A 24,775-nucleotide genomic window follows, 5' to 3' on the forward strand; every position below is an offset into this window, starting at 1 on the left:
GTTATTTTGAACCAAGTGTATGTAGGAGTTGAAACAGCTTCAGAAAAATAGTTTTTTAAAAAAATCGAGCTGTTAAAATAGAAGTTGATATTGACATTATCCTAAGATCATTTAATTAAGCTTTACCAATGTAATTAACTTTCTATATCTTTTGCAATGCTTTGAATTTATTTAATGATTCATGTTCAAAGACCACATTTAATTTTCCTTTCAGACGTGCTTTTGGAAAAGCAATTTAGAAAACTATATATCTGCTCACATATTGCTCTAACGTGGTTTATTGCTGACCAATTCTGGCAATATTATAAAAAGCATTTATTTAAGTTAATATAATTTTCTCAAATGATACATTTAACAGATCTTTGAAATAAGAGCATGTTAATATTTTTAATGTAAATATTTATTAGTTATTGCCCATAAAATGTTATGTTATGGGGAAGCTAAAGTGCTTAAAATATTTGAAAAATTGTAAATGCTTATCCATTAAAAAATCTGAAATTATTATAATATCATATATTTAGAAGAGAGGTAGAATAGAATGGAACAATGTATACAAGGGGCTGTTAAAGCTTCCCTTGTGAGGATCTACTATAAATACATAAACTTACAGTTAAATCAGTTGCTAATCTCTTGGTTAATGTGGTCCACAGGATAGGCTTCATTTTAGCACATGTCAGTTGTGTAACAGTGGTTATTTCTCAAAATACAGTGTGAATCAAAGGAAGGGTAGGAAGCAGAATAAGTATATCTCATCTCCCTGGAAAGCAAGGAAACAATTATGAGCCAGAGCTGTTTAACAGTTATAGACCCAAGATGTAGACTTACCCAGAGCTGGGTTTTAATTTTCATTTAGCTGATTAGCATAGGTACCAGGAAAACTTTTGTTTCCTCATATGTTTTAGAGGTCAAATATTTTAAGGCAAAATAATAAGTACATAATTAAAAGTGCCAGTCATTTTTTATGACATATTTAACTGATTGCGTATGTTGTAGTATTAATAGTTTTCATGCTTTATCCCGATTTATCCATGTCATCTGAAGATTACTGGCAAAAGAAACAATATATATTCAGGAAGTGAATGGCTCCCTGACACAGCACATGCTCTTACATCTGCGGGTTACTTTTGCAAAGATGATTTTTTTAAAATTTCTTTTGAGAAAGACTTCAGACCAACTCAGGGAAAAGGGGGCAATAATAATGCTCAAGTGAAATATGTAATTTTATTCCCCTATGTGATTCAAAGTATGTGGTAAGCACTCCAGTAACCCAGAATGACAGAGAAAGCACAGAGTTGACGAATATTAACTGTGTAGCCCCTGAGGAAACAGAGTTGTGCCTGTGTCAGCTCTCAATTACTGCAGCTCCACACGGAGAAGGAGATTTTCAAACAATGGGACATCATTAGTGGACACTCATAGTACAGTATTTTGCCAGCATACCAAATGTCTGTTTCTGAGCCATCCGCAGGGTCCCGCTAAAAAAGAAAGCAATTTCTTAGCTCCTTTGGTAGTCCTTGAGGTAAAACCTGGGCCACAAAGGTGGGGTTATAAAGGGAAGGGGAGAGAAAAACCACACACCCACCCATTGATGGATCTGTGTTTGTTAGTAAACCTGACACGGTTCAGTGCGAAGTCAATATTAAATCACTTAAGGATATTTCTCTTGAATTAGCAATTTGAAGAATTCCAACTATCTTGATTGAAAGGTAAGCATTTGAATATACCAAGGCTTTGATTTGGAACGCTTTTATGACATCTTCCAGGAGACAGTGACTCAGTCTAGAGTCAAGGCTGAAAGTAACCTCTTGAAGTTGTGAAATGCCCAATAGCTGCAGTCACTTATCTTTCAATATGCTCTCCAATTTTAACCCCACCCACAAAGGATATAGAAAGAATTTTCTTTGCAATAGGGCCTAAGAGTGTGCTTGGAAAAGGAGCCAGGGAGACCGTTTCCATATGCTGCTTATTATGTGTGAACTTAGGTATGTCTTTTCTTTTCCCTGGTACCAAAAGATTATGTTGTAATAAAATTAAATATGAAATTGCAATAGCACTTCTGCCGAATAAAAATGGAAGTCTTTAATGACCTAGTATGATAAGCATTCCCCCTGGAATATGCATAGAGATCACATCAGAGAGTGCCCTTTCCTCTTCTTTTTTTATGTTGAGAACCTTTGTTAGTTAGGAGATTAATTGTAAGTAATATCATCATTATCATCTTTGATGCTTCTGTTACTCATTATATGCATGGCGGTACAGAATTGGAACAGTTTTCTAAAAGGAAAACTAATATAAGAAAGAAGGAGTATTTATATGAAAAAATGAATACGACTGGTCAGTTTCAGAGAATAGTTTTAGAATTCTGTGGTGTATAGTATCTCGCCATTGAATAATTTTTGAGTTCACCAACAAGGAGAAATAGAAGTACATGATCTCTATTTTCCTAAATGGTAAGCTGGATAATTAATCTTCCAACCAGTTAATGTGTGTGTGTGTTTGTATGTATGTGTGTTTTTATGTGTGTGCGTGTGATCTAAAGGTGCTTTTAAATCATATCAAATTTCTAGAGAATTAAGTTCAATTTTATTTTCCTATGTAGACAAACTTACTGAATATAAGTAAGTGCAATTAATCATTTAATCATCACTGGATAATATACTAGAAATCATTTGTTTTTATGTGTTCATTTTTCTTTTTCACTTTAACTTTCTTTGAAGATGCTAAACTATTTAGATATTAGCTGACCCCTTCTCATCATGGCTTTTACATCCCATTTCCCACCTTAGAAATTAAAAGCTCTGAATACCCCTAAAGGATCTACTCGCACAAAAAACAATAGTGAACAACATATAACTATTGAAGATTTTTCAGGGAGACAGATAAAGATGGGATATATTCTACAATCCACAGCTAACACATTTAAATCCCTCACAATATATGCATATTCTCCGAGGTCCCTTGTCAACCCTTTAGCCACCAATGTTTGTTGTTGTAGTAGTTTTTGGTAGTTACATGTCTAGGTTCTCTTTCCCAGAAGTATCCTACCTGGTGAAGCATCTTATATACATTAGTCAAAACAATTCAATCCAACCTAACTTTTACCTGCCCCCTACACCCACTTTCCTTTTTAGACTCCCTTTAGAAAAACAAACAAATTGTTTTTGTTTTTTAGTTAACAAAACACAGATGCCAGGACGTCTTCAGAAATTACTGACTTTTGTTACCACTTTATGTCCTTGAGATATCTTCACTTCTCTTCATTTTGGCTCTCCACTGAAGGAAGGAATCTTAATGAATGTAATATTTTGTCTATTAAACCCAAAGGGGCTTTAGCAAGTCTTGTAAAAACTCTTTGCAAACCATCAGAGGTGTCAGAGGAAAAGAAAGAGTGTTGTATCAGAGTAGTAAGTGCAGAGGAAATTTTATGAATTAGGTACATGGCTCCCAATGAGGGCTGGCTGAGAAAAAGGCTATTAGTTAAATGATCTGAGTTTCACTGGTGAAGGAAAAGAAAAAGTTATTTCAGTTGGGTGTAGCTGACTAGCTGACATCACTTATTTTTAAAGAGGTATTTGATAGTAAATGGAATGGGAAAGAGAACCTTTGAGAGTACTTTAGATCAAACACTGTGATGGAAAAAGGAGACCATGAAAATCTGGTAAAAAGAAAGATTGAAGCTCTGTAAAAGGGGAATTTGTAGCACAAAGCTAAAGTCTTGTCAGTAAGGTAATATCTTTCTACTTTAGAAAGAAGAAAAATGATTCAAAATAATGTTGATAGATACAGAGAGGTTTTTGAGGTGTAAAGGAGAGATTCTGAAGAAATTCATATAGGAGAGATTTCATCTAGAAGGTTAGCTAATCTCAATAACAATATTGGGTGGTTGTGAATAGCACGGGTACTGAAGTGAGAATGTCAGGATTTATACATGAGAGCGTCTTCACTTACTGCCTGTGTGAACTTGGGCTAGTTATTAACCATCCCTTTGCTTACTTTTCTCATCTGTAAAATGTATATAAAAATAGTGTCTCACAAGTTGGTTTTTACGATCAAATAAAATCATGTATATAAAGTAGTCTATCTTTTCTGGACTGAATTGTGTCCCCCAAAACTTCATATGTTAGAGTCCTAACCTACAGTGCCTCAGAATGTGACTGTATTTGGAGATAGGTCTTTAAAGAGGTAATTAAGTTAAAATAAGGTAATTAGGGTAGGCCCTAATCCAGTATGACTGATGTCCTTATAAGAAGGTGATATCTGTGCACAGACAGGTTCAGGGAGAAGACCCTGTAAAGACACAGGAAGAAGACAACCATTTACCAGCCAAGGAGAGAGGCCTCTGAAGAAACCAACTTTTCCTAGACCTTAATTTTGGACTTCCAGCCTCCAGAAAGTAAATTTCTGTTGTTTAAGCCACCCAGTCGGTGGTAATTTTTTATGGCAGCCCTAGAAAATTAATACAGTTACCTGAATCAGTGAGCACAAAATGGATGTTGGCTGTTTCTGAAGTTAGGAACCTTGGATTCTCAGTGACAATGGAAAGTGTACATCTTAATAGGCTTCTATCAAAAGAGGTCACATTAGCTTGCTTCCAATTGACGATCTATAATTCTGAAGTTTTGGGTTTTGTTAGAACTTCTGGGAATAACTTTCAAACTGACAATACTCTGTACCTCTTTTGAACGAGAATATAAGACTCTGAGAAATCTCTACTATCAAAGAAAAATACCAAAGTACCATTCATTCATTTTGCTTTTATAGCTACTTTGCTTTTGGAATATTTTGAGGCAAGTTACTTTGTTTAACTTAAAATAGAATACAACAACTAAGGACTAAGAAAAATGTAACAGAAGCTACTTAAAGAAAACATATTCCTCTTGGATATAGTAAGGATTCAATTACGTATGTTTGCACTGTACTACTCTGAGATTTATGAGTTCTCAAAGCCAGAAGAATAAACAGTGGTTTACTTGAACTTCCACAACATATGGACCGTATTTCACACTTCTGGCATGAGGTAGATTCAAGCAAGGGAGGATGGTCTGAAAACATATTAGGTAAAGGTACTTACAGTTAAGGTCTATGATCTGAAGAAATTTAGATGAACGCATAACTTCAGAGTAGACATCACAAACTGAGATGGAATGTTCGTTAAATCTCAGTCTGCTTTCTTTTTCTTTTTTAAATTAATTTATATATTGTTGGCTGCGTTGAGTCTTCGTTGCTGCGTGCAGGCTTTTCTCTAGTTGCAGCGAGCGGGGTCGGTCTACTCTTCGTTGCAGTACATGGGCTTCTCATTGCAGTGGCTTTTCTTTGTTGCACAGCACGGGCTCTAGGCGTGCGGGCTTCAGGAGCTGTGGTGCACAGGCTCAGTAGTTGTGGCTCGCGGGCCCTAGAGTGCAGGCTCAGTAGATGTGGCACACAGGCTTAGTTGCTCTGCGGCATGTGGGATCTTCTTGGACCAGGGCTCAAACCTGTGTCCCCTGCACTGGCAGGCGGATTCTTAACCACTGTGCCACCAGCAAAGTCCTCAGTCTGCTTTTGATCACTGTATTCATCTATACTTATCAAAAGTTCTAGGGTTTACAATGGACTTCGATGCATGCCTTGGTGCTTTTCCTCATGATTCTCATTCAGGCTGGAATGGCTCTACTCATTCTTGCTGCCTCCACCCATGATAAACTCCTTCTCAGGTTGATTGTCATCAACTAACTCTGCCTCTTTAAGAGCACAAAGTAAAAATTTCTGTCATTTGTGTTTCCATGACATGTTGCAGTGATATATTTAATTAATATCATTCAATAATTCAGAAAATTTTTGGATCATCTACTTTGGGTTAGGCATTCTGCTAGGTACTAGGTCTACTTCTGAGAAAGCATCAAAATCAATGTTTCACCTTCATTTCTTCTCAGATCTTTTTGTGAGGTACTTTAGAGTGAAAAATTTATACGCCTGGCTTCAGTCTTTATATCTTCTATGACGAATGCTTGTTTGGATAAACTAAGTTTATTTTTTGTAGTCTTACTGTTCTGAAGTTGATGCTCTATTTACTGTATAGACAAGGTATTATTCAGTATTTGATGGACCAGAAGTCCCATTCCCATACCAAGTTGAGCAAGATAAAAGTAGCTTTATCACATTTTATGTAATTATTGAATGTTTTTATATTTTTAATCATGGTAAAATACATATAAATTTCTGTTATAACAATGAATGATGAGGAAATACCAGACTTTAAGTAGGACTACTTATTAGCATTAAATAGAATAGTAGACAGTTTTTCTTATTAAATACTGTATTTTCCAACATAGTTTATATTGTGGAGGAGGGTGTTTGGAGAAGGTGGTGGTACAGAAACAACACATTTGAATTGTCTCTTCATATATCAGTGTATGTGAATGTGGTTATAATATCCCTTCGATATTCTATTCATACATTAGGTATTTAGAAAAAGAATGTTGGGTAAATACTTATGGACTATGGCAACAATACTAAGTTCCCTGGGGTGTCAGACCTTCATTATGCCTCTTGGAAGATTTAAAAAGATGCACTTTGTTGTAAAATTTCTGGGCAAATGCATATATATTCTTTATTATAGCATTTCTTTGTACTTTGTTTAGATTAAGAGAGTCAAGTACTCTGACTTCTTATTGCTGGACTTTTCTTACCATTTATTATTCAGTGGTAGATTCCTAGTATTTTATTATATTTTTACAGATACCTGTCTTCTGTTCTTATTTTTTACCTCAACTCACATGCTTGGGAATTCAATCTTGATAACATAACATAACCTTGTCATAGCCTTTTTTTAAGCCAGCTACTGCAGTAGCAATGCATTTAGACATTTCCTGTTTTATTTCATAAATTTATGTTCAAAACCTGTGACACTCTCCTCTGACTTCTTCATCTGTAACAGAATCCATGATTGCTGCTTCTGTTATTATGTCAAAGTCCTTTCAAGGTACATAAATGGTAAACACAATGGTTTAGAAAACTAGTTCAGTTTCTCCATTAACTGATTTATGGACTGAAGATAGAAGAGGATAAAAAAAATCTTTCCAGTGTAGGTTTATTCTCTGCTTTGATTCACTATTCAGACAAGTGTCTAGTCAAAGGAAGAGAAAAATAAGAAATTCATGGGTATATAATTAACAAATATGATTCCAAAGCCTTGAAATTACTTTTCACTCATTCGATTTTACATCAAGTTTTCACAACTAAGTTAAAATTAATCCTATGGTCCTCTGTGGATTCTTACAGATATGTTTTAATGTTATGATTATTATTTAAATTCTCCATGTTTCCTTCATCTGAACATATCTGCATTTATACAAATTCATTTAAAATATTTTTGTAAACAAGTTGGAATTACAAAAAAAGTGATCAACAGTCCCTATTTAAAGAACTAACATCTTGTAAAACAAGAAAATACTGGACAGAAAATGTTCAAAGAGCATAATTATTCTTTTAAGGTTACCCAGGACTTGTTTGCTAACAGGTGTGGTAAAATATACAGACACTGTCATGGAAGGAGAAGTTTTTATAGTCACAGGTTCTTAGAAACAGGGAAGAACAGCATGCCACTCAAGGCGACACAGGGAAGCACCAGGGTCATGAGGAAAGGAGTAAGGGGAAAACATGGGCCAAAGACTTAATTGTGGTTGCAATGGGAAGGAATGGGCAAGGGTAGCAGGCTTAGCAGGTTTAGGATTGGATAGTTAGAGTAATTTTGGCAGATTCTGGGCTGTAAGGACTGTCACTAATTGGCTGATCTCTGTCTCTGGGATGATAGAATAGGTGGGTAGTGGCCCAGAGTATAAGCCTTCCGAGAGCCAAAGGATCTGTTCTGGGTATGGGCTCCTGACTGACTGGTTTGCATATCAAAGATATGCTTACAAGTGAGTTGTTTAGTACCTCTAGGAATTAGCTAGCCTTGTGTGGGCATTCTCTCCAGGGCCAGTAAGTCATCAGATGTCAAATAATCTGAAATACATGGTTAATATGTGTTTAACATTGGAAACCTATGTACAATCCATGAAATTTGTAGATAAGATTTAAAAAATGTGTTTTAGAGCATGATATCCAAGACATCATTGCTAGACCATTAGTTATACTGCCAGTATAAGGAAAATACAGTGCTTAGTTTCTTGTGCCTGAACTATAAAATATATATATATATATTACAGTTTAGAGTGAGTTCTAGTTTATAAAGACTTACACAAAGTATTTTGTTTGTCGCGCCTCAAATCTTGCATGTGTGTTTTTTTCCCCATTATAGAGAGGAAGAGATATGTTTAAAGAGGTTAAATAATAGTGGTGAGAGTAGACAACCTTGTCTTGTTTCTGACCTTAGAGGAAATGGTTTCAGTTTTTCACCATTGAAAACGATGTTGGCTGTGGGTTTGTCATATATGGCCTGTATTATGTTGAGGGTAAGTTCCCTCTATGCCTACTTTCTGGAGGGTTTTTATCGTAAATCAATGTTGAATTTTGTGGAAAGCGTTTTCTGCATCTATGGAGATGATCATATGGTTTTTCTCCTTCAATTTGTTAATATGATGTATCACATTGATTGATTTGTGTATATTGAAGAATCCTTGCATTCCTGGGATAAACCCCACTTGATCATGGTGTATGATCCTTTTAATGTGCCGTTGGATTCTGTCTGCTAGTATTTTGTTGAGGACTTTTGCATCTATGTTCATCAGTGATATTGGCCTGTGGTTTTCTTTTTTTTGTTACATCTTTGTCTGGTTTTGGTATCAGGGTGATGGTGGCCTCGTAGAATGAGTTTGGGAGTGTTCCTCCCTCTGCTGTATTTTGGAAGAGTTTGAGAAGGATAGGTGTTAGCTCTTCTCTAAATGTTTGATAGAATTCGCCTGTGAAGCCATCTGGTCCTGGTCATTTGTCTGTTGGAAGATTTTTAATCACAGTCTCAATTTCAGTGCTTGTGATTGGTCTGTTTATATTTTCTATTTCTTTGTAAGAGGGAGGAGATATGGGGATATATGTATTTGTATAGCTGAGTCACTTTGTTATAAAGCAGAAACTAACACACCATTGAAAAGCAATTATACTCCAATAAAGATGTTAAAAAATAAATAAATAGGGGCTTCCCTGGTGGTGCAGTGGTTGAGAGTCCTCCTGCCGATGCAGGAGACGCGGGTTTGTGCCCCGGTCCGGGAAGATCCCACGTGCTGCGGAGCGGCTGGGCCCGTGAGCCACGGCCGCTGAGCCTGCGCGTCCAGAGCCTGTGCTCCACAACGGGAGAGGCCACAACAGTGAGAGCCCCGCGTACCGCAAAAATAAATAAATAAATATATAAATAAAAAATAAAGAGGTTAAGTTACCAATTAGAATCACTCTATCAGTAAATGGCAATAGAAGCCCAGTCATCTGCTTCTAAATCTCACTGACCCCACTGCTTTACTGACTACTCCTCCGGTGAGTGTGAGGGGCTTAGCCTGCAAACTTTGATAGCTGTGGGTCTGACTGAACTTTAGCAGCTTCCTGATCATGCAAAAGGCTTAAAGAAATTGAAACCATTTTGAACTATTTTCCCCACTACTGTTTTATCTCTTCCATACAGCATCAGTCATCCATTTTTTATCTCTTTATCTATTTTTTGTTAGCTGCTATACTGAGAGAAGAATCAGTGGGTGATGAAGTTGGAGCTGAGAAGGGCGTAGAATCAGGGAGTCTACACTCATAATACTGTTCTCAGCAGGGCTGGCGATATCCCAACTTACTTTAATTAGAGTGAGGTCTGCGGGCAAGGATGGGCTTACAGGCTGTGAGGAGAGAGTTACAGAGAGTGAGAAAGCAAGGAAGAAAGGACCTGGATTCTGTTATCACTTAAATAACCTGAGTATAGTGTGGCCCTGTTGGCATTAAGACTGAGTTCAGAAGTAATATTACTTCTAAAGTAAAGGCTTAACAAGTTCTACTGGAATCATAGTTATGCTTGAGATTCATTTTAATTTTTGGTTTCATTAAGCATACTTCATTTTAGTATCATAGGACACATTAATGTTATCAAGAATGGAAAAGGCATGTGATTTGATACAATAGATATTTAAACGTATTAGCATGATAATGAGTTGGAGATGGTCTAGATATACTGGGGAGAAAGATTCAGACTATCCAGTGGAGGAATATATTGCAGTAAAAACAGAACTCAGATTGGCTAAGCATTTTAGCTTTTAAAATTTTATATTGATTTTGGAGATTTTGTGAGAAGTAGAATTTAATAACAGACTGGCCCAGAAGGGAAAGAAAGTGAAAATATGTAATATTTACAAGTATGTCATATGTACACTAAAATGGAGAAGTAAAGATAGACGGAGTCATCCACACAGAGCAAAGAGAGGGTAGAGAAGACATGGTAAAAAAAAAAATGAGTAGTGAAATACCATTTCTGCAAGTGTTGCTGAATTGAACAGGAACACCATATTTATCCATTTTGTTAATTGGAAAATACAATTGTTAATTGCTTTTAACAACTATTCAGTTCTAATTCAACAAATATTTGTTGACCTTCCTGAGATAAACATAAATCCTAAATAATGGAGATGCAGTGATGAACATGCTGGCCACAGTTCCTGGTGTCAGAGGGATGACATGCAAAAAAGGGTCTTAGTGACGCTTTCCAGAATGTATTATCAGTGGATCAAATGTTTACTTAGAATTGTTTCCAGCTGAATGTTGTTCCAGATTCCCTTACTCTAACCATGTCATGTATCGAAAAAATACTAGCCAAGGCGTCAGGTATCTTCAAACATAACATTTAGGGCTTCCCTGGTGGCACAGTGGTCGAGAGTCTGCCTGCCGATGCAGGGGACACGGGTTCGTGACCCGGTCCGGGAAGATCCCACATGCCGTGGAGCGGCTGGGCCCGTGAGCCATGGCTGCTGAGCCTGTGCATCCGGAGCCTGTGCTCCACAACGGGAGAGACCACAGCAGTGAGAGTCCTGCGTACTGCAAAAAACAAAAACAAAAAACCCCATAACATTTAATAGGGGAAAAGGAACAAATTGGAACATGCAAGGAGTAATTGCAGTTTAATATTCTAATTGATTTTACTAATTTTTGCTTATTCTTACAGCTTTCTCACCCCATCGCCCCACTCCTGTATGCACATGAACATATACTGCCACTTTTTTTTTCCCCCCAGAACTTTGTTTTTGCCATTTGGACTTACATTTTGTAATCAGTCTATCTTTATACTTTTTGTATTTATCTCCATATCTATATCTTTTTTCAAATGAATATACATTAATACATCAAAAAAAGAAGAGAATATGCCAGTTGGAGCATAAAGCTTCTTGTGGCACTGCAGATCCCTCATCCAGTGATGATGTCTAATAAGATTTTGTTCATGTGATTTTGATCAGGGATCCAAACTTGTCGAAAAGCTAAAGAGGTACTATTTATTTCAACCAGAATGGCAGGTGTTTTTAAAAAAATCTTTTCATTTTGAAATAATTATGCACTCACAGGAAATTAAAAAGATAGTACAGAGAGAATCTGTGTATTCTTTACTTAGTTTCCCATAATGTTACTTTTTTTTTTTTTTTTTTTGCGGTACGCGGGCCTCTCACTGTTGTGGCCTGTCCCGTTGTGGAGCACAGGCTCCGGACACACAGGCTCCGGACACACAGGCTCAGCGGCCATGGCTCACGGGCCCAGCCGCTCTGCGGCATGTGGGATATTCCCAGACCGGGGTGCGAACCCGTGTCCCCTGCATCGGCAGGTGGACTCTCAACCACTGCACCACCAGGGAAGCCCATAATGTTACATCTTATATAACCATAGTAAAATGTCAAAACCAGGAATTTGACATTGGTCCAATGAGTGTGTATTGTTCTATAACATTTTATAGCATGTGTAGAAAGGTGTAACCACCACTACAATCAAGATGCAGAATGATTCCATCCCCTGCAAGATCTCCCGCATACTGTTCTTTACAGTCACAGTCATTCCTTCCCCTCCCCCATCCTTAATTTCTAGCAAAAACTAGTCTGATCTCCACATCTATAATTTGTCATTCTAAGAATGGTATATAAAGGAAATCATACAATATGTGACACTTGGAGATTTTTTTTTTATTCATAGAACGGCAGGTTTTATAGCAATGTTTTGTATATAAAATGTATTAGTTTGCTAGAGCTACCATAACAAAATACTACAGACCAGGTCACTTAAACAACAAGAATTTATTTTCTCACAGTTCGGGAGGCTGAAAGTCCGAGACCCAGGTTCCTACAGGCTTCATTTCATCCACTTGCAGATGGCCACCTTCTTGCTGTATCCTCACATAGCCTTTTCTGGTGTCTCTTCCTCTTCTAAAAGGATATCAGTCCTACTGGATTAAAGTCTGACTCTTATGACTTCATTTAGCTTTAATTACCTCTTTAAGGCCCTATCTCCAAGTTAGGGCTTCAACATATGAATTTTGAGGGTACAAAAGTCAGTCTTTCTTGATTTGCCTAGTGACAAAGTTACACAGTCTGGTTTACAAACTAGGTTACTCAGAAAAATTGACTTAGCATGAATGAACGTATCAAGCAAGTTTATATGATAGGTAACGTTCAAATACTTTCTATAAAATTAGTTCAAAAATTATAATGGCTCAAATTTGAAGCATGTTCTGTTGCTTCAGAATTTACAGTATATTTGCTCCTCTGAGGAATTCTGTTTACCACTATAATTCAATTTCTTTCTGTCTACTCTTTTGCCTGATGAGCATTTAATTTTTTAGATCTTGTTGTCTTTTTTGGTAGATTTATGTTTAATTTTATAAGACACAGCCAAACAATTTTCCAACATATTTGTGCTGTTTAACTTCTCAACAGCAATGAATAATAGTTTCAATTTTTACAAATCTTCTCCAACATTTGGTATTGTGAAAAGTTCTTAATTTTTACTCTTCTAATGAGTATTTAAATGGAACATAATCGTGGTTTTAATTTTTATAACCCTGATGAGTAAAGATGTTGAGCATTTTTTAATGTGGTTTTGGCCATTTATATTTCTTCCTTGGTAAAGAGTCTGTTCAGCTATTTTTCTAACTTATTACTTGAGTCATATGTCTTTTTATTATTTTGTGTGTGTGAGTTCTTTATATATTCTGGTTAAAAGTCATTTGCCAGATAAGTGTCTTATAAATATTTTTTCCCAGGTTGTGGCTTAAGTACATAAACTCTTAAAGATGTCTTTGGGTGAAAAACAAATTTTAATTTTGATGAAGTCAGTTTATCAGACTTTTCCTTTATGGTTAGTGAATCCCATAAGTTTTGAAGTCTAGTATTTCTTTGTTATTTATTAGTTAATATTTATAATATTCACCAATTTTTCTTCTTCATTGTGTGGCAGGGTATATTTTTCAGTTTACAAAAAAAAGTTTTCTTTTTTATCGTATTTTTTATTGTTGATATCTGAATTAGTTTACTTCATGCAAAAATCATACTAGTGCAGGGTTACATATTAAGTTAAATTTTCTAATTTTATTATTGTTCATATCTTCTATACCCTTGTTAATCTTTTGTATGCTTAATCTTTCAATTACTGATAGATGTGTATTATAATCTCATACTAGTATTGTGAATATTTATATTTTTTTTCTTTTTTAATTGTCTGGGTTTATGGCTGGGAGGAAGCAGGTATATAATGGTTATATTTTCTCAGTCAAGTACCACAGTGCCTCTCTGTCATGAAAGCATTTTCAGTCTTAAATTTATTTCTTTTTGACATGAATATTAACTGATTAATAACTTTTAAAATAAATTGTACAAAGTACATGCTTATCTACACTTTTATTTTCATTCTTCCTGTATGACTTCTTAATAACATGTACGGATTGTGTATCTGAAATTTAAAAATACAATGTGCTAATGTCTTACTTTAATGAAATATTACTTTATTTATATATTTTTCCTTTGCTGATTTCCAAGCTCTATATGATGTTTCTAATTTTTCAGCAATTGCCTTTACATCTTTAAATAGCTCCTTAACTGTGAATTATTCTAATAAATGTAAATCTTTTGTATAACTCATTCTTCCTTTTAAGTAAGACAAGGGGTGATTTAGGGGTAAGTAATAATTACAGTGTGTGTAGAAAAGCCCTTCTCTATTTTCCTTGGAATCATTATCTAGAATTTTAGTTCTCTTTTTAACTTAATACAGAAATAGATATTATTAATATTGAAATGAGAAAAAATGTACATTAAATTGGTATTCACACTTTTATACCAATTTTTTGTGCTCCCCATACCTCTGTCTTCTATTTTCTTTGGATTCACTTTTCTGTTTGTTAAGTTAAATCATTTCATTGTAATTCTTTCAATCATGGCATGTAGGTGGTAAAGAAACTCTTAGTCTTTATTTCATCCTCACTCTGAATTTACAGATCATGTGTGAACATTGAATTAAAAGATGCAAACTAAATTCAGAGTAGTGGTTGCCTCTCAGACATAGAAGGCAAATGGGATTTTTGGAGGAGCAAAATGTGGATTTCAGCTCTAGCTAATGCTTCATTTTATTTAAAATAATTTTTGTAAACATAGTAAATCATTAGCCTTTATTAAGTTTTAATGATATCTACCTGGGTTTTTGTTATACATCTCTCTGAATTTTTATTTTTGGAAGATTTTATAAAAGAAAAGGAAAATAAAGTAAATATATATTTTTTCATCCTGCCTTCTCTTCAGTACTGTTTCCAATCCCTTATATCTCTAAAGCAGTATAGAGCAGAAGAAAGTATTTAGGGTCAAATACTGGAAACCTTTGCCGTTCACTTATTTAGCCTTAGAATGATTACTAAACATGAAGTACATTTTTCTCAATCTCTCATTTTATGTCATAATTTAGTTGATATAGCTCTTTAGAGATTTTACAGACTTTCAGCAATTGTTTTTTAACACCAAGAACGTGAATAAAATAGTCATTGCACGAAGCTATTCATTTTTCTTAAACATCAGTCCATCAATACAGTCAGAACTCGTCCCTATCATGTTATGCTTCAGTGACCATTCTGTTGCTATAAAGGCAATGAAAACCTTTTGAAAGAGAGTAAGGAAACACTAAAATTTTATTGACATAATTTTGGAAATCCTTTTTACTACATAATTTTTGTTTCATTTAAAACATTAAATATTGGGCTTCCCTGGTGGCGCAGTGGACACGGGTTCCTGCCCCGGTCTGGGAAGATCTCACATGCCGCGGAGCGGCTGGGCCCGTGAGCCATGGCCGCTGAGCCTGCGCGTCCGGAGCCTGTGCTCCGCAACGGGAGAGGCCACAACAGTGAGACGCCCGCGTACCGCAAAAAAAAAAAAAAAAAAAAAAAAAAAAAAAAAAAAAAAAAAATTAAATATTATATATATATACGTATGTATGTATAATATACATTCAGGTGTGTATATATAATATATATATAAAAATATATTGTAGATATGTGTGCATGCATACTTAGATGCACTGTTTATATATATACACATATATAAAATTACATATATATAATACACATATAAAATAAATAAAATTTTATATGATTTAAACTTGTTTTTTGTATCTGGTTTTAAATTTCTAGCTCTATGCCTTGTTTTATAGAGATTAAGAATTCATCTTTGTTTGACTCAGAAGGTTAATTAATAGTTTTAACATGTGTTTTCACGATTGCAGTCAAGTTCTTTTGAAAACATGCTCCATTAGAAGTAGGATCACCTGTTATTTTTTTAAACCTATATTGACTGGTTCGTATGCTGTCATATTTCTGAGATGATGACCAACATCATCATCATTATACTAGTTAGTATACCTCCATGATGCCAACCACCTTACCAACTATCCTCACATCATTAACTTTGTCTTCAGTGAAGCAGGTGTTTGAGAATGTGATACGCTTTGTGTAGAAGCAGTTTTAGAATAGGGAGAAAGAGAAAATTAGGGAATGTATTTCTTTCTCTTTTCCTCTACTATTTCCACTTTTTCCTGACTCTTGCTGATAGAATGAACACATGACTAAAACCATTCAATAACATTTATCACTTCATTATATTAGCTTGGAATTAAATCATTTAAACATAATGATAAAGTAAACATACATATGCAAAGAAACCATGCCTCATTCTGGTGATTAGCTACTGTTTGTAAATTAACATTTATGTATTTCATCAAAACCTAGCCGGCAAAATAGACATACAAAAGAAACAAATAAAAGTGAGGAACTTGAAATTTGGGGTCTGAATGACTTGAGTTGAATTGTGGTCCTGCTTTCTATTGAATTGGTACTTGGATTATTCAGAGATTAAATCGTAGTTGGGTCTGTGTGTAGCAATGTAAAACTACAACAAATGTTAGTTCCTGCTTTTATACACATAAATACATGTGTACAGACTCATATGAATATGCATAAAAGCACAAATAAATATGCATATAGATCTCTCATTTTAGGGAGAAAGGTAATGAATATATAGTATACCCACAAAAATACATACTCAGTATGCACAAATACATGTATAAAAGTGTTTCAACATATTGAGAAAATTCTATGTAGTTTATCAAATATTTATCAAATAATAATTATTTGATTATGCTTAGAAAGTCTTCAGTAATAAGCTTCCACATCTATTTTTATTTTATTCCACTTCTAAATCATGGCTGAAGTATCAGTTATTATTAGAGAAATACACACTTTTGAAAATGATTTCATCGTTCTAAATGAAGACAATAATTTCATTTTTTTCAAGAAACATTTTTTGGTCTCTACTGCCTATCAGATTATGTTCTAGTTAGTGGATTTAACAGTGGTTAACAAAATAATCATAAATATCTGCCCTTGTAGGAGTTAATTTTAATGGTGGAAAAAGATAAAATAATAAAATACATTAATGAAATAAATGACATGTTAGATATTTATAAGTGCAAAGCAGGAAAAATAAAGAAGGAAAGGGGAATAAGAAAAAGCAAGAGGAATAGAGTTGACATTTTAGATAGATTAACCAGAAAAGATAACTGAGAAAACAGCTGGGAAAAGATGAGAAGGAAGTGAAGGAGAGAATCATGGAAACACATGAGGGAGAATATTCTAGGCAGAGGGAAAATAAAATTAAAATATGAAATTCATTGAAAAGGAATTGCTTTTATATCATTTTCCAAAAATGTCACTTCTATGCAGATTTCCTGCCTCAACATTCACTCTTTTTTGACCTTTATCAACCCAGGACTGATGAAACCTTTTCATGCATTATTGATAATGTGGAATGTAACTGCACTTATATAAGATGGACATTTTGAAAGTAATATAGTATTGCAGAGATTAGGCTTTATAAAAAGTTTAAGAACATTAAATATAAATACAGGAGCAATAAGAGTAGAATGATCATAAAATCTGCTCTTTCCATCTACAGTGCCAGAAAGTAAATGGAATTAAAGGTAAAACATCAGATATAAAGCTACATTTTCCTTAATAACCTGTGCATTCAGAGACTTGTAATGAGTTAACAGTGTTTTAGCTATTTTACCTATATGTAATGATGAGCTACAAAAATGTGTGAAGAAAGAAATATAAAATGGTTTGGTTTTAACTTTTCAATTACAAGCAAAGGACATTTTGAGTATGAAAAGAACTCAAAAGAAATTACTTTTAGTTTCCTATGATATATGTAAATGATGTAATTTTAATTTAAGTTATAATTCCAGTATGTTACAAACCAAACTCACTGTTGAGGATCCCCCAAAATAACTATAATTGTGTATTCAATTTTGGAAGATGTAAGTCCTTACAGCATGAGTAGTCAATTTACTATAAAATATCATTTCAAACATAACATTTGACAGTTTTTAAAATATACATAAAAACTGCAAGGTATTTTTTTTTTAATTCATGATTTTTCTCTCAGGCAGTTCAAGAAAAAAAAATCTGGGCTCTTATTTTTCTCTTTCTAGGCTTTGTTTTCTATTTCATTTATTTCTATTACTAACTGTATTTTTTCCTCTTAACTTCTGTGTGTATTCTGTTGTATTTTTACTATATTCTAAAGTTTGGCTTAGCTCAGTTATTTTATTCTTCCCATTTTTTTTAACATAAGAAGATTATAAATTTCTTTCTATGTACCACTTTATCTGCCTCTCACGTTTTGCTAGGTGATATTTTCCTTAGCATTTTTAAATGATTGAGAAATGTATTTGAGTTATCTTTTCATTATCCTTTGATACTGCTTTCTGATTTGTATAATATACAAAGCATGTGTTCTCCATCATAATGATTTTCAAAACATTCATTGTGACTTACTACCCATGATGTTGTCATTTTTGTAGTTGTTTCATGTAGATACAGTTCTCTCTCTCTCCATATATATATATACACATATCTATACATGTATATACTATTCAAATCACATATATCCATCTTGATTTGTTTAATGGATAAATTACTAAGAGAAATGGTTAAAATACACTATAATGATGGAGATTAGTGACTTTCTCCTATAACTTCATCAGTTTAGCTTTTGAAGTTGGTAATTGGGAGCCCTCAGCTTTGCAATTGTTATCCTCTCTGGTGAGTTGAATATCTTAACAGCATATAGTGATGTCTTTATGTCAAATGTTTGTGTTCATGCATCTCACTGATGATGATTTGTTTCCCAATATATTTTGTGACCATTTTTTAAATTGTGAACTCCTCTTGATTAGATTTTTCCTTTGAAAATACATTCAGGCCAGTTTTAAAGTATAAACTTATAGAATGGCTCCTAACAAGCCCATGTGTATTGAGAGCTTCTGTGACTATCCTTCTGTGGGCTATTTTGCTATTTGTGACATGAGATAGACAGTTGCTGTGGGTGTCATCAAATCAGTGCAGCCGGCAGAGCTGGAGCTGGCAAGGTCACCAAGTCTGCCCAGAAAGCTCAGAAGGCTAAATAAATATTATCCCCAATTTCTGCCACCCCAGTCTGAGCCAGTGGTGGAAAAACTGTCTCAGAACTGTTTGTCTCAATTGGCCATTTCAGTTTAATAGTGAAAGGCTGATTAGTGGTTAACAATGCATTCTGAAACCTTCAAAAGAAAAGGAGAATGTTATATAGACCATTTGTTTTCTGTGTTGCAATTTTAAGTTATTAGTTTTTAAAATTAGGACTTTTTAAATGGAAACAACTTGACCAAAAATCTGTCACAGAAATTTGAACCCATTAAAACAAAGTTTAATTAGGAAGAATAAAACAGCCATGGGCACTACCAAAACAAGATGACATTAATCTAAATTTTCTGCTTAGCGCTTTTTTGCAATTGAGATATAATTGCATATAACATTGTGTGAGTCTGTGGTGTAGTGTGTTGCTTTGGTACATTTATATATTATGCTATGATTACTACAGTAGAGTTAGCTTACACCTTTATCATATCACATAATTACCATTTTTTGTGTGTGTTGGGAAGAGTTAAGATCTGGTGTCTTAGCAACTTTGATGTTTATAATACAGTATTGTTGACTATAATCACTGTTGTGCATTAGATTTCCAGAACTTATTTATCTACTAGCTGCAAGTTTGTACCCTTAAATGACATCTCCGCAATTCTGCCATACACCCCCCAGCCATATAGAGCTTTTCTAAGTTGTAGGAGTGGCAGGCTTATCTTTAAAAAATATCTGGAAAGATATTTCTCCCCACTGTCATTAATCATGTTTTTCTACAGAGTCCTGAGTTTTGTACTGGTAGAAGACGTCTTTCTAACCTTCCCCATGCTTAAAGCCCTAGTTTTTGTTACAGTTTTTTGTATGCAGGCTTTAGAGCATAGATGGATGAACAGGTACCTTTGTGAGTTTACATATTGCAGTCCTTGCTTAGGTAAGCTCTTTCCTGTTCTTTCTGGCCTCTAAGGAGTTACCTTACTCTTCTTTAGCTGACCCATGCATTAAAAGACTACGTGTGTGTGTGTGTGTGTGTGTTTCCAAAAGTTGTCAGTATACACTACTAAGAGGAGTTTTCTCTGAACATTTGGAGAAGGACCAAACCATATATGTTGATTTGATTTCTATTTTCATATATTTACCCTCAACCAAAAGCTCAATATTTTTGAGGTTTTAAGCTCTCAACTATTTACTTGCCAGTTTCATTGAATATACAACAGAGAAGTGTTCTTTTCCTGTTTAAAAATTTTTTAAAGAAAGCAGCCTGAAGCATACGAATTTAAAAAAATAAATCCATGTGCTCAAATGTTATCCTTAGGCCACACCAGACTATCAAAAGGCTACAATCTAAGAGCACCTTACAATGGCCCTTGAAAAATATCAGCTTTATTTATATCCTTGGCTTTACAGCAGGAAGCTACAAGTTTCGGCCACATTAAACCACTACATTTGATATAGTAATATCACTAAGGACATTTGCCACTTGTGTCTGTTTCTCACTTCTATAATGTAAAACCTCACATTGATTTAATTTTAAAATTTAGCACTAAGAAAATCTGCATTTCCTGGTGAGTCTTCCAGTTTCTGACAGTGAGGATTGTGAAACTGACTATTTTTGCCCGCTAAGATGTTCAATTCCATTTGAAATTTAACTGTCCTTAAATATGAAAGCCCTATGACTTACTTTTTTTTTCTTTTTCTTAATGTTTCATTTCTATTTCTGGGTTCATTTTCCTGATCCTAATGCTTTGTTTATTTTTAATCACAATTTTATTCTAGGTATTTTCATTTGAATTCTTTTTTAATCGTATGCAGATTGAGGCACAGTATAAAGTAAAACAAAAACATGTGTGTGCCATTAGAAAACAAAGTTATTATTGGCCAAGACAAATGAAGTGATTTAATAGGAAAACATTTTAGGAAACCTTTCTGGATATAAGACATATATTTATTGCAAAAAATACAAACCATATTGCTTTTTTTAGAGGTATACTTAGTTTTTAATATCTGTTTATGTTGTGTGAAAATAAATCATGTTATTAAATCTTTGACTCAAAGTAATTATGAGCTTGAAATGAATATTGTACTTCAGCTGCAGTGTGGCACTGTTTCTTTCTTTAACCTTCACAAACTTTTTCAAACTTTTAAAACCTCAGCAAATGGTAAAGAAAATTTCAGTTGTTTTACTTATACCATAAAAAATAGTCTTTCAGGGGCTTCCCTGGTGGCGCAGTGGTTGAGAGTCCGCCTGCCGATGCAGGGGACGCGGGTTCGTGCCCTGGTCTGGGAAGATCCCACATGCCGCGGAGCAGCTGGGCCCGTGAGCCATGGCCGCTGGGCCTGCGCGTCCGGAGCCTGTGCTCTGCAATGGGAGAGGCCACAACAGTGAGAAGCCCGCGTACCGCAAAAAAAAAAAAAAAAAAAAAAAAATAGTCTTTCAAAATAAACTATATGCACCAATTAAAAGAGTGATTTTCCTCAAAGAACCCCCAAAATTATACATAAAGTGTTAGTATAACAAATTAACATGCATTACATTGCTATATTGAATGTTTCTACTAGTACATGAATATTTTTGAATATGTTTTACTGTCCTTTAAAAAAATTTTATTATTACTATTTTTCAAATGTTGGATTTTTCTTCTCTCTTTGATACACTTGGACATTTATTTAACTTCCTCCAGATTTCTAATACACATTACTAGGTATCTTATCTGAACCACTTTTGGAATTAAATCTGGTACTCTTGGAGATTTCATTACTTCTAATCATAGCTAATTTATTTAAATTCCCAAGAAACTTTCCTAATAAGCTTGGAACTCTTATACGGTGCTTAGTTAATTACTTTTTAGTAAAAATGGGCAACTAGGGGCTCACACAGTAGTTTAGCAAATGAATACATTTGTCACCCAGATGTCCTAGTCTTGAGGAGAAAGTGTTTTATGTCTTGGCAGTGCAGGTCAATCTCCTAATTGGCTTATTCTTAAAGAACCAGGTCATAATTTGGAACAGCCATTCTTCTATATGCTCTTTTGGCAGCACAATGGAGAATCCAATGACTCATTCCCTTTACAAAAGTAACAGTAAGGTCATGTTTTGAATATGGTTTCTGCAGCTTGTAGGAAGGCATGTTGAGTCTGAGTTTAGAATTTAAAATGCAAAAACAAAAAAATATATGTGCTAAGTAATAAAATAAATGAATCATCAGATAAATAAAAGTATTCTCAGGGCTACCTCATACAGTTGTGTAGTATGGTAATGCTCAAAGGCACCCAGCTAAGGGGATGAATGGGGGCTAGAATCCAAGAGATGTTTCCCTTGCCAAGTCATGGGCTTGTTTCTGTTTTAGAGGTTCCATTTGTCTCCCCAGGAGGAGTTCATTTTTCTAATATTTCTGCCCAAAACAGGAACTTTTAAAAATCAGTTCATAGGCACCCTACAAGCTTGAAGCAATCCTGTATAACCTTACATGCTGCATACTTGTACCTTTATGAACAGCTTTGAAATAAGCTAAATGTCTCTAATGATGCCTGGATAAAAACGGTCTCTGTGAGATTTAAGTGAAGGAATATTAATAGAAATGTCTTCCATAAGTATCTAGTTCCCTGTCCATCTCCTGTCATAGCACACCAAATAAGATAGACTAGTGTTACTGTGTATGGTTTACTGTATTAGTAATGAAACCAGTATGACAAAGGCTCACTAACATTATTGCTACATGGTAAATATTACTCATTATATGTGTTCTCATTGTTTTCTACTAGTACAGTTGCCATATGCCATACATACTAATTTAATAACAATAAAAGGTTAAATGTTGGAATGAATTAAGATGAAAAAAGTTAAATCTTTTTTATGTAAACTAAATTATCTCTATGATATTCTATTTGTATTTTTTATTTTAAGATATTTTCGATAAATAATAAATAAGGAGCACATATAGTTAATATGCTAACTGAAAATAATTTTACAAAATCATTAAAGCAGTAAAAAAGTTTGTAAAAACAGCATTTTCTGAATTCTTGAACATGGACCAAGGATTGGTTACATCAGAAGCACAGGACATTTTCTTAAACTGTAAATTCAAATTCTCCTAGTGAATTCTAAGGTCTACTTCAGAGACAATGTGCATTAATTTATTTTTAAGAAGTCTCTTCAGGATTGGAAATTTCTCACTGGCTGTGACAAATGGGAGTGGAAAAGGATTCTAGTGTAAATACTGTGACTATTACCTGGTTGAGTCCTAGTTCCTCTATTATTTTGTTATAAAGACTTCACCAAGTAATTAATATAAAGATTATCATTTGTCTTCTCATAAAATGGGGACACTATTTGCTTCATAAAAGTCTAGTGTGGATGTCAGACACCCATGGAAAAATTCCTTGCACATAGTAATCAGTAAGTGATATAGTCATCAAGATTAGTGGCATTTGAATATAGCCCAATGTACTAATTTCCAGTCAATTCAATAAATTATTTCAGCATTGCCATTTTTACTTCATAAAGAGTTAGTTCCAAATAGTTTGTCTCTCTCTTTCTCTCTTTTTTTTTCCTTGCAAACCTGGGTCACAGTAAATGAAATAGTTTTGTATATCACTGTGAATTTGATTTTTAAACCACTGTGAAAGATTAATTTTAACAATGATTTAACTCTGCATTCCTGCTTATGTAGTAAGGCCATGAATTAGCAAAAGTGTTTATTGAGGGCTACACAATTAAAAAGGGCACTATTTCCACACAGAGCTGGATTTAGTAAATGATGTCCCTCCATTTCTTTCCCTGTCAGTTATTATCCTAAGAATAACTGAGAATTCAGTCAATGATTAAATTACATGTTTGTGATATTATACAGAAAGAATATGCATTTATAGTTCACTATTTCAGCTAAATTAATAAGGTGTGGCTTATAGCTTTCACTTGGGCAGAGGGACTATTCTTTAAGGCATTCAGCATTTCTTGAGGATCAAATTTCTTATTTGAGGGTTTGATAGAGCTAGATCAGTTCAAGGTGATGTACAGATAATCTCTGCTGTTGACTGGTAATAGCGCAGTATGCTTTTAGATAAGATTCTTTTAGATCTTGACAAAATATTTATAATATCTGGTAAGAACACAAAAAAAGAGAAGGAATAAAATTCAACTTTTCATTTTTCTCTGCATTTAATCACAATTTGGTTTAAATATTTGGACTTTGAATCTGTTGAATTAGAGTGTTTAGCCACAATTAAGGACTTATAAATCAGATTAAAGTTCATAAAATTCTGGGCATAAAATTTCTTTTCTTTTCCAATAGGCTGTTGTTGAAGCGGCACCAAATGGGAAGAATTTGAGAGTACTAACTGTGAAAAAATTATTGTAGGGTTATAAAACTGATGAAAACATAATTTCAAATAGTAGAAAGCATAATGTCAAATTTACCCTTACAGAAGCCTTTTCCTGTAGGACCTTGTCCATTTTTTAAAAACAACCCAATACTCTTCTGTTATTATAGAAAGCTAACATATTTTTTAAAAGTAGGAAGTTTATAAATACCTGGATATAAGATGTTTGCGTGTTGTCTCTGTGTATTCTATTATTCTTTTTGACAAAATGCCAAGTTTTCTGTTCAGTTCCTGAGTAACATTTTCAAGAAGTTGATCAGGCACAGACTCAGGAATGTCAGAAATCTCATATATTCTATACACAGAGTAATCAATAATAAATAGCAAATAGCTACTATTTAAATGCTTTTTGCTGCAAGTTAAAACCTAGTGCACAAATGTCCAGCTTTTACAAAACAGATAGCAAATATAGGGATAATTACTTGTTTTTAAAATATCTTCACCTAGGGTTGCTTTAAATGATTAAATCTCCTAATATATGTAAAAT

General features: G+C 34.2%; 1 long non-coding RNA gene across 3 annotated transcripts in view; it reads left to right on the forward strand.

Annotated features, from left to right (window-relative positions):
* The window catches only part of LOC141277469 (uncharacterized), a 278,668-nt gene that overhangs the window by 133,159 nt on the left and 120,734 nt on the right, over positions 1 to 24,775 (forward strand). Inside the window, exon 5 of one of the 3 annotated variants that reach the window (XR_012328909.1) lies at positions 4,268 to 4,387. The exons of the other annotated variants lie outside the window; for them this stretch is intronic. This is a non-coding gene — a long non-coding RNA (uncharacterized lncRNA). Of the gene's footprint in view, positions 1 to 4,267; positions 4,388 to 24,775 lie in introns of those variants that run through there. 3 annotated transcript variants of the gene reach the window in all.

The sequence above is a fragment of the Tursiops truncatus genome, chromosome 21 (assembly GCF_011762595.2).
Source record: "Tursiops truncatus isolate mTurTru1 chromosome 21, mTurTru1.mat.Y, whole genome shotgun sequence".
Classification (NCBI taxonomy): domain Eukaryota; kingdom Metazoa; phylum Chordata; class Mammalia; order Artiodactyla; family Delphinidae; genus Tursiops; species Tursiops truncatus.